Consider the following 12,853-nt stretch of genomic DNA (forward strand, 5'->3'; position numbering starts at 1 on the left):
TTAGATTAACTGGCTCATTTCCTTTGCATTGGCTGTGACTCCTTAAAGGTGTAAGACTAGTGAATTTTCTGGTTAAGCCAATCTGCATAAATATGACAAAAATAAAAACTCATTTACCTGAACAGCATAGAATAAAAGAGATCACAGAACTAGAGAGATGGAAAGGACTGAGGAAGATTAGCTCTCTTTTGTCATTTCTTCAATGAGAAATGACAGCAGAATGAAATGTGGTTGGATCCAAGTTCAAGTGCTGCCTCTGTCACTTAACTAGCTGAGTGGTCATGAACAAGTTAAATGTTCTGAGCCTCAGTTTTCTCATTTGTAAAAAGAAGGTTAATGATAGCATCTACCTGAGGGCTGTGGGGAAGATTCAGTGAGACTCTTCAAGAAAATTGATGAGAATAACGCCTTATAAAAGTGAGATTTAGAAAAGCCAATTCAAGATAGCCCCAAATGAGAAATCAGTTCCAAGCAATTAGAGAAATACATATTACGGCTTGGATAAGTACTTAAGGGTAGTCATTTGAAGCATAAACTTTAATGATGTGACATAAGGAATTAGCTGAGGAGGTCTTAGGGAGGAATTTGACATTTTGCAGCTGCTTGACTGAAGGGAGCAGAGCTGGTGAAGAAGAAAGAGCCTCCTGTTATATCACGTTCCCTGCAGGACAGGCAAGACTTGGTTGAGTCCTGGCTGCTTATGGAATTGGAAGCCCCAGAACTTTTGCCTAGGATTGTTTCCATGGCAACTTTTATTGTTGGCTGAAGGAGGCAGGAAACAGACTTGGGGTGTATGTGTGTATGTGTGTGCGTGCGCGCGTGCGTGCTCACACTAGTGTATGTGCACAAATGGGTGCACATGAGCTCCCAGCCCCACCAGCATCCCGCAGGGCCTGAGGCTGCAGTTAGGTTCACAAGTTGAAAAGCCCTGGGCATCTGGGTTCTGCTTTGTTTATAACAAAGCTGGGAGCTGGGGGTGGGTGAATAGGCCGAAATGGGCACTCTACAGATTTTCCTAAGGAGTAGCGGAGGCTGTTGGACAGTAAAAGGAGACAAATAGAGAGCTAGAAGCTGGAGCAGCCAGATGAAGGGCTTTGACACAGACATTTCTAGTATGTACACATGTGCGTCCATGGCAAGAGCATGCCATAAGCAGATGGCAATGATGTGGAAGGGATTGGAGGTAGTGGCCGGGGGAAAAAAGGCTTCATTCCGGAAAATAAGAGTTAAGTGTGGGAGCTAAGCTGGTGTTTATTTGGCTTCTCTAGATTCCACCTTTCTGCTCTCCAGGTCTGGAGAAATTGAGAATGCACAGGCCAGTCTGCTTGTGTGTCCCTGAGCAACCTGATCATCACTGACTTCAGAGAGGCAGCCCTGCCCTAGGGACGTCCCCAGGGAGAAATTTGGTGCCAAGATTCTGGGCTGGGAGTGTCCCTGAGCTTCCTGCACCCACTAGGATGCTCCCAGCTGGCTCTCTGGGCTGGCCTCTTGCCTTTGACTTACCCATATAGTCTGAATGGCCCTGCCACCTCCTCACGAGGGCTCCACAGGCCATTTTGCTTTCTCTCTCTTCAAGGGCAAGAATTGAGAAGCTTCTCAACACTACGTCAGGCTAAAGAACTCATTGAGGATTACATTTGGATAAATAGTCCATTGGCTCAAAACGCTGGCCACTGTCATTCATTTATTTTTCTGATTACAGGACAACACTGAGACTGGGAAATAAAAAAATAAAAATCAGCTGTTTAGAAGTTATGCATAGACTGTATTATTATGAAGGTAGAGCTAGTTGCTGTTTGTTTTTGTTTTTAATTAATCTATGATCTTTAAATGTCTCTGCTTCTAGGTAATCATCTAACTTTTGATAGAGCGATTATCAGCTAACGCTACCAAATAACAATCATAATTAAACAACTTACATGAGTCCTCAGGCCCTGAAGCAATTTCTGTAAAGAATGAGTTTGTCCTTCAAATGGTATAATAAGCAAAAAATTAGGTTCAATTCACCCAGAACAGTATGTTATACTGGGAGAAGGTAATATGCTTACTCATTCTTAACATTACAAATGGCCTACAATTAGCTTTCTTTCTTCCTTGCCATTTATGTTTTACCTTCTTGGTGCTATGAAGTGAGCAAGGTGCTTTATAGCTGCGATGGTGATTTCTGTCCACCTGGATCACTTGACAACATCACAAATCCTCCCACCCGCTTTACCATGTAGGGTAAAAATACACAAAGAATCCAGAAAACAGTTTGTGGTTATTGGTGATTTTTATACCTGAGATGTCAAAAAAGATGTTAAGCATAATTTGAGCCCAGTAAGAAATTAGCAGGTGACAGTTGTGTTACCACACTAAAGGTTGTCTGAGAAGAGTCTCTACAGAATGAAATGACCAGGAAAAAAGATGGATTAATTTATTTAGGCATAAAATTCTTGAAACGTAAAATTTGGGGCTCATGCCAGCTGCCAATGAGGACAGAATAAACTGAAGCATGGTGTATGACCAACATGAAAGGTCTCTGAATAAAACCCAAAACTCCAGCATAAAGATATTAACATTCTTTCCCAATTTTCTCATCTACACATAGTAAATGTTTTCAAAAAGTAAAAGGCAGGTCTTTCCCCTTCAAACCTCTCAGAGTACAGAGAAGTGCTGCTGCCTCTGGGTATTTTTTCTTTCCGGAAGAAAAACAAATGAAAACAAAAAAATATGGGACTATTGTTTCTATTGTGAGTTACAATCATAACCAAGTCATTTGCATGGTATCATCTGAAAGTTAATCCCACCCAAACATATGAGAGCTAAGAATATTTGATGTTTTTTCTTATGTTTAGTTTCAATGCAACTTAAATTTCTTTCCCACCACAAATCTGGCAACAGATAGGAAATGGAGAGGGACAGTTAGGCTGGTGGACCTAATCATTTAGTTTCAAAATCGTGGATGTAAACAGTACTAAGCACGGATTTAAAAAAATGTATCTTTACTGTTGACTTATATTTTCTTTTAAGAATTTGTGGTTGCCTTTGCATGACTGAAAGCTTTTACATGAAAACTTATTGATATAAAAGAACAAAAATAGAATAAGCATGGGGGTGCAGTGCACATGTAAATTTCCCCTACGCTCACTCTGCCTCCTAGGCACACTGAGTTTCAGTAATTTGTACTTTCTGAGTGGAATTTGTTATTCTATATGTGATTTTTATTCAGATGCGTAAATACTATCTTTTTATTTTAGGTGTTTTAGGCTTGGGGTTGCAGTTTAAGGCTCCATTTTAAGACCATTTCTCTCTCCTTTTTTAAATCTTGCTCTTTATTTCTCAGTAGGTATCTTCTCAACCTTGATAGGCATGTATGGGGTCTAAGGTTGTGCCTTTCACACCCATACACAGTTGGATTGTGGGTGTATAATTGCATGGAGACACTATGTATGCAGTTTTAAGAAGGCGGATTATGGTTTTTGTTGCTGGATAATGCCTAATAATTTTCAGATGTGTATCAGAAAAACATAAACCAATACAAATGGGAGTTTAAACTTTCACTGCATTAGGAAGATGTTTCCCCTTCAAAAGTTGAAAATTATATCTGAGCATACTTCATTATTTGAAATTCTAACTAGTTTTACAATGGCTAATATCTAGATTTTCTAGAACTTAAGTTACTCTTGACTTTCAGGCAGATGTATTTTCCCCAAAGTAGTAGGAAGTATGCCAATCACAAGAGAAGAAAGTGGAAAGTCTCCACTGCTTCTTCCCTCTAGTACCCATTCTCCTTTGTTATCTAAGCTAAGCTTCCCAAAATATAAATATATGCGGTGGTGAGCTTATCTTTGGCTTGTGGAAGCAAACAGATGGGACAGCCTTCATTTTGAGAGGGTCTGATGGGAGTTCCTCAGAAGAGAGCGGGTAAACAGTTAGGTGCGTATATGCCAATTCATGATAGACTCCCGTGATGTGTCTTAGTCTTCCATTTGCTGCTGTAACAAATTATCACAAATTTAGCAGCATAAACAACATGAATTTGTAACCTTAGATTCCTGAGGTCAAAAGTCTGAAATGGGTTTTCCCGGGTTAAAATCAAGGTGTCACAGAGCTGCATCCTTCTGAAGGCTCTGGAGGAGAATCTGTTTTCTAACCTTTTCTAGTTTTTAAAGTTCCCCTACATTCCTTAGATCATGGCCCCCTTCCTCCATCCTCAAAGCCAGCAAGGGCTTGTTGAGTCTTTCTTATGTTGTATCACTTTGACTTGCTTCTGTCATCATAAATCATTCTTTGACCCTGACTCCTTTCCCACTTCTCTCTTCTGCTTTTAAGAACTTCTTTAATTGGGTCCACCCAATAATCAGGATATTCTCCTTACATTAAAGTCAGCAAATTAACAACTTTAATTCATCTACAACCTTAATTCCTCTTTGACATCTACATAACATATTCACAAATTCTAGGGATGATGACATGGACATCTTTGGGGGTGGGGGCAACATTATTTTGCCTACCATAAGGAGAGTTTAACATGGAATACATTCTATTCTGCTCTTCCTAACTCATTTCCTCTCCCCTAAAGAGTTTTTTCCTCAGCCCATGCTATCTTCTCTGGGGGATTTCAACACCCAGGCCTTCTTTTACTGCCTGGCTTTTGAGCACATTGTTCGTTTGCTTCATCAGATTCTATCCTTCTTGCACTAAGTACTTGTTTAAGGTCTACTGTGTGTAAGGCCACATGTTTTATGAAAAAGAAGTAGAATTATACAAATAATAAGTTGAGAGTGATGAAAGCTCTGAAAGAGAAAAATGACAGGGTCCAGAGTACACCTAAAGGTCTCAGTGTGGAACAAAGAAGCATCAACAGATAACTCAGGGGACTGAGTTGGGAGGGGCAGAAACTGTTCTTCTACTTGTAGCCCTTTCAACTCTACCAACACATTGAGACACTGTCCTGCCCTCCTGGGTGGGTTTTCATTTTGTCCAAGTATAGAGCAATCCATTCACCCAGCAAATAGTGTGCTAGAAGCTGGAAAAGCAGAAGGAGCTCACAGTCCAAAAACTGGAAGGGAGGCAGAGGGGCTGTTTTCAAAGGGGAAGAAAATGAAAAGACAGATATCCATACACCAGCTTCCGTAGACTAAATCATCTGAATCTCTGAGAGTGCCCTTAGCTTTGGACGGAGAGCTGGCCTGAAATGTTTTTCCTTACCCAGGACCATAACTGTCACTTCTAAAGTTAGAGAAGTGCCAGGCTAACAATGATTTCTCTGATGAGTAATGGATCAAAACCAGTCATTTAGCTGGTTTAATTTTTAAATAACTTGAGCTAAACCTTTTTTATTTCCCAAAGTAGTTTACATTCTGCTCCATTTCCCCAAATATTAAGACCATTTTCATTTATTATTAATTCCCTAAACATTTATTGACCATGAACTATGTGTCACATTCTGAGCTCAACACCAGACACACAAAGACAAAAAAAGGCATGCTTCTTTGTCCTGAATTATAACATGGAGAATAAAGTGTTTTCTTTCCATTAGTCATGTCTAATAATTCAGTGGAGCGTATACTCATTCACTCTGTGAAGGTATACTTTTATACCTGTGAAAATAATTTTGACAACAGTAAATGTTTGTCACTAAGTGAGAAGGCCACTTGTGCTTTGATTTAAAGAAACCATATTACTTTCAAACATTGTAATAATTTCTTTAAAACCAAACTCTTGTTTCTTAGGAATGTTTCAAATTATTATTATTATTTACTTGTATACTCAATTATTAATTAAAGGATATATTCACACTCTCAAAGCTATCTAGGCATTTTACATATCCGCCAGATTAAATTCTCTATAGATTAATCTGTGTAGTTGTTCTTGGTCTGCAAAATGATCTGAACAGATTGAGTAGAATTATAAGATTAAAAAACCCTTTACATTTAGAGCTCATGTATCTGCTAGAGCCCAATTTTTTCATAAAGTCTCTATGGTATTCCAACTCACAATTAATTCTCTCTTAGAGGATGGATATATCCTGGTTTAAAGAAATGAGTAGGGCCAATCATATTTCTCTCTGAAATTTAAAATTAAGAGCTGAAAGATCTTTGGCAATGAGCACTGACACTGAAGTTACAAAAAGGACCAGAAACCAGAAGGAGGGTGGGCACGTGGCTGCAGAGGCCAAGGTGTAGGACAATTATAACTAACCAGAGCGCTGCAGGTGCATGGAGGTAAGTCGAGATGCTGTGGGAAGCAACATGTTGGCCACTGGAGATACAACACAGGTCCTGGTGGTTTCTCAAAGTTGGCTCCCTGAGACTCAGTTGTTCTGCTCTTTCTTTTTCAGAGTGAGCCTCTGCTCACATTGAAAGAGCAAGTCCAGCAGTAATGGGGGTGGGCCTATTCAAGCTCCCTCATTTACAAATCTCAATTCTTTCTTTTGACAACTTTTTGGTGATAATGCAAGAGCTGCCCTCTTTTTTGAAAGAAATGTGCAAAGAAGATTGCGGCTGGATGAGCAATTAGCTGTTGGAAATATTTTAGCAAAGAAATAGGAAAGAATCAAATCTTATTGTCATTGGTTTCCAAATTATTCAGTCTTTCACACTTTCTGCAAATATTTGTGCAAGGGTCTGTGCTGGGGTTTCAAATCCAGAATCATATAAGCCAGTGCCTGCCCTCCAGATGTCTAGCTTCTGGGAAAGGGTTGGGAGATTGCACAGTGAAAAAAATGATGACACAAAGTAGCATGTGCTGTGGGAGAAGAAAGCAAAGACTAATGAAAACTTTCTTTGCACTGATTTTCTAATGACCCTAAAGTGTGTCTTGAGTTTTGAATAGGTTCATGGCAACAACTTGCAGCTTACTGTCCCATATTTACAAAACGCATTCTAGGCAAGATATATTTTAGCAAATCAATGGAGATGAAACCAGATAGTAAGAGGCAGAATTTTGATAATAAATAAATTCTAAGAGAAAAAAAATAATGGTTTGGTTATCTTAATGGGGAAGCACAATAGGAACCAAACAGTTAAATAACTTCATCACAAACTTAGAAGAGAAAGAAAATAAAGGTTTCTTCAGAGTGCCCCATTTTCAGTGGTTGCTTCAGGCATTTCCATGCTCCCCCACCTCCCCCTCTATCCGCTTCACCACTTTGCATGACACTGGGGTCCCCCTGGCTCTCAATATTGTGACTTACATTACATGTTTCTCATTTAGGTGACCATGGGCAATAGTGGTCTGCGGCTGTTCTGGGCTTGATAGCAATTCTGTAATTTCATTCCCTCATTAGAAGGTGTGTGTTTATTTATTAAAGCTGCACATTGCCCAAAGGCAATGTCCAGAAAATGGAGAAATACCAAAATTAAATAAAAGCTATTATTGCTATTATTTTTATAAGGCTTGTCTATCACAAGCCACTGTAGACCTTTGTAGAATAGAGGCTCTGTTAGCCAGGCACTCCCCAGCACCTCAGTCAGCAAGCTCTGCACCTTCCCAGCTCCCAGCCTCTGTCAACACACATGTTCTCTCTCTCAGAGGCAAAGAAGGCAACGGACACATTTAGGGTCCGGCATCTTCTTGGAAACTCTCCAGCCTCCAAACCACCCCTCCATGTGGATACAAGGGTCCTTTATGGCGTCTCTCTGCTGAGCTCAAACATCCCTCATGGGGTCTCTCTGCTGAGCAGCATGCTGGGTTCTGATTGTACCCCTGAGAAACCAGAATCTGCTCTCCAGACCACCAGCATGGCCTTCCTTCCTTCCAAAATTTGATTATACCCTAGCGAGAAAATAAGGAGACCCAAAGACATCAAAGGGTCAGTAATAGGCACCGCAGACTGACCCTTTGATGTCTTTGGGTCTCCTTATTTTCTCGCTAGGGTATAATCAAATTTTGTGCGTTGGGGGCAAGGAGCAGTGAAAGGAGCCAAAAAAGAGGGAAGGAAGGAAGGAAGGAAGGCCATGCTGGTGGTCTGGAGAGCAGATTCTGGTTTCTCAGGGGTACAATCATAGTGCATGTCACAGGCCCCCATGTCTTTATGAACAGCTTCCAGAACTCAAGACTTGAAACTGCATTTCCTAACTTTCCTGAATGCAGGGAGGAACCTCAGAAGTGGGAGCTAGTTGGGTTAAGGAGCTCTCATCTCATTTTTACTTCTTTTAATTTAACCATAAAGCATCCTTATTGTGACCAGTTGGTATTTGAGCCAATTTTAAGGAGAGGGGTTTATCAAATAAAGCATTAGCAAGAGAGTTTACTATATTTTCTTCACAGATTTTTAGATTCCTATCAAGAGCAAACAGACTGGTCCTTCCCCCTCACTCTCCAGCCTGGAGAACAGGCGCATCTCCAAGCTTCGGCTTCCAAGAGTCACTTCACTCATTCCCTTTGGCCAAGCCTCATATCAAGAGCACTGTTCACTATAATAAGAGCTGCTTTGCACCATGGTCTTTATTTAAAAGAAAATAATGACCTCCTTCTGGTTGACTCTGCCCAGCCAATAGAGATTTTTAAAATAGTTATCCCCACCCCCAGGCCAATTCAACTTAATCTTGAGAATTTTAATATCATAATATAAACTAATTACATCAAATCGCCCAAGCTCATGTGACTGGGCAGGGTAACGGTGACCTAGCAATTATGCCTTCTGGGATACAGTGGCATCAGGCACTTGGGGTAGGATTACACTCGCCTCTTGTTTCCACTAGTGAAATCTCCTAACAGAATGATTGCACTCCACACAGATCATTTTAAATCATAAAGACACAAGATAAAGAACTATTAATGAATAAGGAAATCTCAAACAGGGCCAAGGCAGGTTAAATGGAATGTGGCTATTAAGAAGGTTTGCTTTTTCTTGTACTTGTGTATCAGTGAGCCACATCGCTAGATAAGGCTTTTTTTCAGCAACTTATCAGATCTTATCAAATGTTGTTACACACTGTTTAGTCTCCAGAGCCGACACAAAGGACGGAACACAACAAAACAGTGTGGAGAAAACCAGAGGGAGATGCAGTAAGCGGGTTTGGTCTTTACCACAGGGGCTCTCTATAAAGCCGTTTCACCTGGAGTGGGTGGAGAGGATAAGATGTGTGTGAGTGGATGAGTGTGTATGTGTGCGCGCGCACATGTGTGTGTGTGTGTGTGTTGGGGTGTGTGTGTGTGTGTGTGAGTGTGTGAGTGTGTGCATGTGTGCGTGCTGTGGGGGATTTTAGAAAGGAGATATGAAAATACAGGAGGGAAGTAGAAAATAAAATTGTACCCAGGCTGCCAAGATGGAGATGATATTTGTTTGCTCTCACCCCGCACCAGCCAGGCAGCGCCCTCCCCATCCAGCTTTTGTCCTTCAGAGCCGGGCGAACCCACGCGGTAATGCCTGCAGGTTGACCGTGCATTGTTATTATACAGTCTTCATGTTCACATCATGTGTCATCTGACCAAAGGAGAGTCTACAAAGTGAAAGGCTCATGCAAAATTTATGCTTATATGGCTGTTTCAGCCGGTGGAAAAATCAATACTGCAGGCTTGATGCACAGAAATGACTGAGTGCTCTCTGACTGACACTAAAAGCACGCGGAGATTGAGAGCCGCATTTGCTGTTCAAGGAATCGAGTGTATTAGAGCTCTTATAATAGTCTGCTCACCTTATATTAGCCTTTCCTTGGGATTATTTTTTGATAACAATTATGATTGTGGGGTTTAAGGCAATTACACTATTACAAAGAAAAAGCTGCTTTTTATGTCCTGTAAAGCTGTCATATATTTCACACCGCAACTGCCTTCCAATTATTTTGCTACAATGCACTTTGGAAGCCAAATGTCCTAACTGATATATATTAGTCCTTTATGTTTTATAAATAAAAATCAAAGCCATAATGTAATCCTCCAAAAGGAGCTTCTCAGTTTCCCCAGACACGATTTTCCAAAGAGCAGGAACGGAGTGGGTGCCGTGCGTTCGGAAAGAGACACGTTACAGCAGCTGAGGTTCCCCGAGAAGGGAGCACACTCCAGGGGTGCTGCCCAAGGCAAAGAGGGAGACCTGGTCCGAACGCTGGTTTAAAATGCTGGCAGCATCTGCTAAGTGAAGGTTCGGGGAGGTTTACAAGTTGGAATTTCATGATGAAGCAAAAAAAAAAAAAAATCCTTGAAATTAATTCAGTTAGAAAGGAACTCAAAGACATGTTGTGACAGCACATTAAGCAGTCAGCAACAACATGGATTTTTCCCTTGTTCTTCAAGCCCTGTTGCAATAAAGATTCCGTGGCTACACTGGGCCCCAAAGGTCAGAGGAGTGGGTGGATGGAATACAGAGACGGGCGGGCAACCTGGGAGAAAAGTCAGGGACCAAAATGAGTCTCGGGAGCAGGGGTCTGGAAGTTAAAGTGCGGCAGGAGAGAGCTCCTTGCTGGGGAGCCATGAGACTGGGTTTATGTGTCCCAGGGGAGGGTGGGAAGTGCTATTGTTTCCAACTCTGCAAACCCTGGGGGAAGATGGGCAGTCAGCTCAGTGGGGAGAAGAGAGCTCTGTGTGGTGACAAGCAAAGCTAGCCTGTCTCTTTCCCCATGTGACACACAACTGCACCGCCGCAGCCAAGTCAAGTGAGTGCAGCCTCTGAATTAATGGTACGAAAGTTGCTTTATGGATGTGTTCCAAAAATAAACAGCAGAATTACTGAAAACCGCTGGAAGCACCCTGGTTTATTCTGATTGTAAGAATTTAAAATCTGGAAACGGCATGTATTGTGGATGCATTTCACAAAAATTACCCACCCCAAAATGTTGTCCATGCATGCATTGCACGGGCCTTTGGGGCTCAAACACTCAACACAGAAAGGGTGTCTGTGATGGCTGGGCCGCCATGTTGGAGGGGAGAGACACAGTCTTCCGGCCACCCTAGGAGCATTCTCACATGAGAGTTCTGTGATAGGCTGAGGACAGGAAAGGCAGGGGATGCAGCACAGGTTATCTGTCATCCTCTGTGCCTTCCTGAACACACCTCCCCATTTTGAAATACCTTTCTATTAGCTCCCTGGTAAGGGTTCTTTCCTAAGTTTTGTTTTGTTTTTAAATTGGGAAGATTCTATTTTAACAATGTTCCCTTTGCTAATGCTTAGTATGAAAGTGAGTTCATTGGCCAGAAATATTAGTTAAATCCCATAGCCTGTGAAACATCTTTCTGGCACTTCAAAGTTCAATGATCTCTCTCTCTTTTTTAAAAATATTATTTTTTGTTGAAAATATTTCCTATGTTCCCTTTTTTACTCATTAGCCATTTCCAGCCCATACCTGTTCCCCACCCCAGGCCACACTATTGTCCATGGGTTATGCATATATGCATACAAAGTCTTTGGTTAATCACTTCCCATCCACCCACTCCTGCCTTCCCTCTGAGATTCGATAGTCTGTTCCTTCTATGTCTCTGCATCTATTTTGTTCATCAGTTTATTTTATTCATTGGATTCCACATATGAGTGAGATCATGTGATACTTGTCTTTCTCTGGCTGGCTTATTTTGCTTAGCATAATGCTCTCCAGGTCCCTTCATGCTGTCTCAGAGGGTACGAGATCCTTCTTTTTTCTTAAGTCAATATGTCCCCTTCTCCCAGAGTGGTAACGCCACCCTGCTTTTTGTCCTGGAAAAGAGAACACTCATATTCAGGTCTATCTGAATCAGCACACTGAATCCTATCTTTAATATTGGGTATATTCTGAGGCTTCCACATGGCGTACATTCTGAGGAATTAAATGTACCTTATCATCTCTTGGGGAAAAGATCCATCTCAGACTTTCAAGAAAGACCTAACCACTACCCAGAAATGGCAGCGGAAAATAAAAAGATTCTTGAGGTGCCCAGAAAACAGAAGGTAACTTTCGGGCTCCGACGGGATGCTACTACTAGATGCTCTGGAATACTGCGTCACAAGGGACCATCAACTTGAGAGTATGTAACCTCTTGATTTTGATTGAAGCAAATGCTAGCCTAGGAAAGTGATTGCTAAATCTCTCCATGGTCTCTTACAGGAGTGAGATTGGTCATTAAGTAGGTGTTGATGAGTACCAGTTGTATCAGTGCGTGCACTGATGCCTTGGTGACTACATTAGAGTAGAAAGGACATTGGATTTGAGGTGGGAAATCCTCAGTCTGAATCCTTTCCTGCTATTTATTAGCTGTGTGACATTAAGCAAACTTCTTGAGCTTCTTTGAGCCTCCATTTCCTCATCTGTATGGTGGAAATAATAATCCTTAACCAACCGAGGTCGTAAATAAATGCTAACACTCTATGAGGCAGCACCTAACAGAGAACTTGAGACTATTTGAAGGCCTTGAAGAAATGTTGGTTCTTTAACTTGTTCCTCAAGCAGAGTGATTACTGGCTAAAGAAAGGAGCCACCCTAGATTTGAGGCGAGCTGGAATGTACCTCAGAACTGACCAGAAAGACAACTTTCAACCTCTTTTTGGCTAGAAACATCCATTGAACAAATGGCTAAGGAAAAACTGAGTGAAAAAAGGTTGTCCTGTTTCTTTGGGCTCAGTTTACTACAACTATTACTACTGGTAGCAAAAGTATTGATGATAATGATGATGATAGTGGTGGTGGTGGTGATGATAGTTGATATTTATTAAACCAGGTATAGGAATTAGCACATTCTCAGGGAATCAGGCCATTCATTTCATGAGATAGATAATTCACTTAATTTTACACGATGGAACAAAGGCTCAGACAAGTTAAGTAGATCAAATAATTAGGACTGGAATAGAGACTCAGTACCAGGCACCATGGCTTAACCATTGACACTCCTTAAATGTCACTTGCAGGGTGTGTGTGTGTGTGTGTGTGTGTGTGTGTGTGTATGTGTAGGGGTGTGTGTG

Source organism: Myotis davidii, unplaced genomic scaffold (assembly GCF_000327345.1).
Source record: "Myotis davidii unplaced genomic scaffold, ASM32734v1 scaffold2027, whole genome shotgun sequence".
Taxonomy (NCBI): domain Eukaryota; kingdom Metazoa; phylum Chordata; class Mammalia; order Chiroptera; family Vespertilionidae; genus Myotis; species Myotis davidii.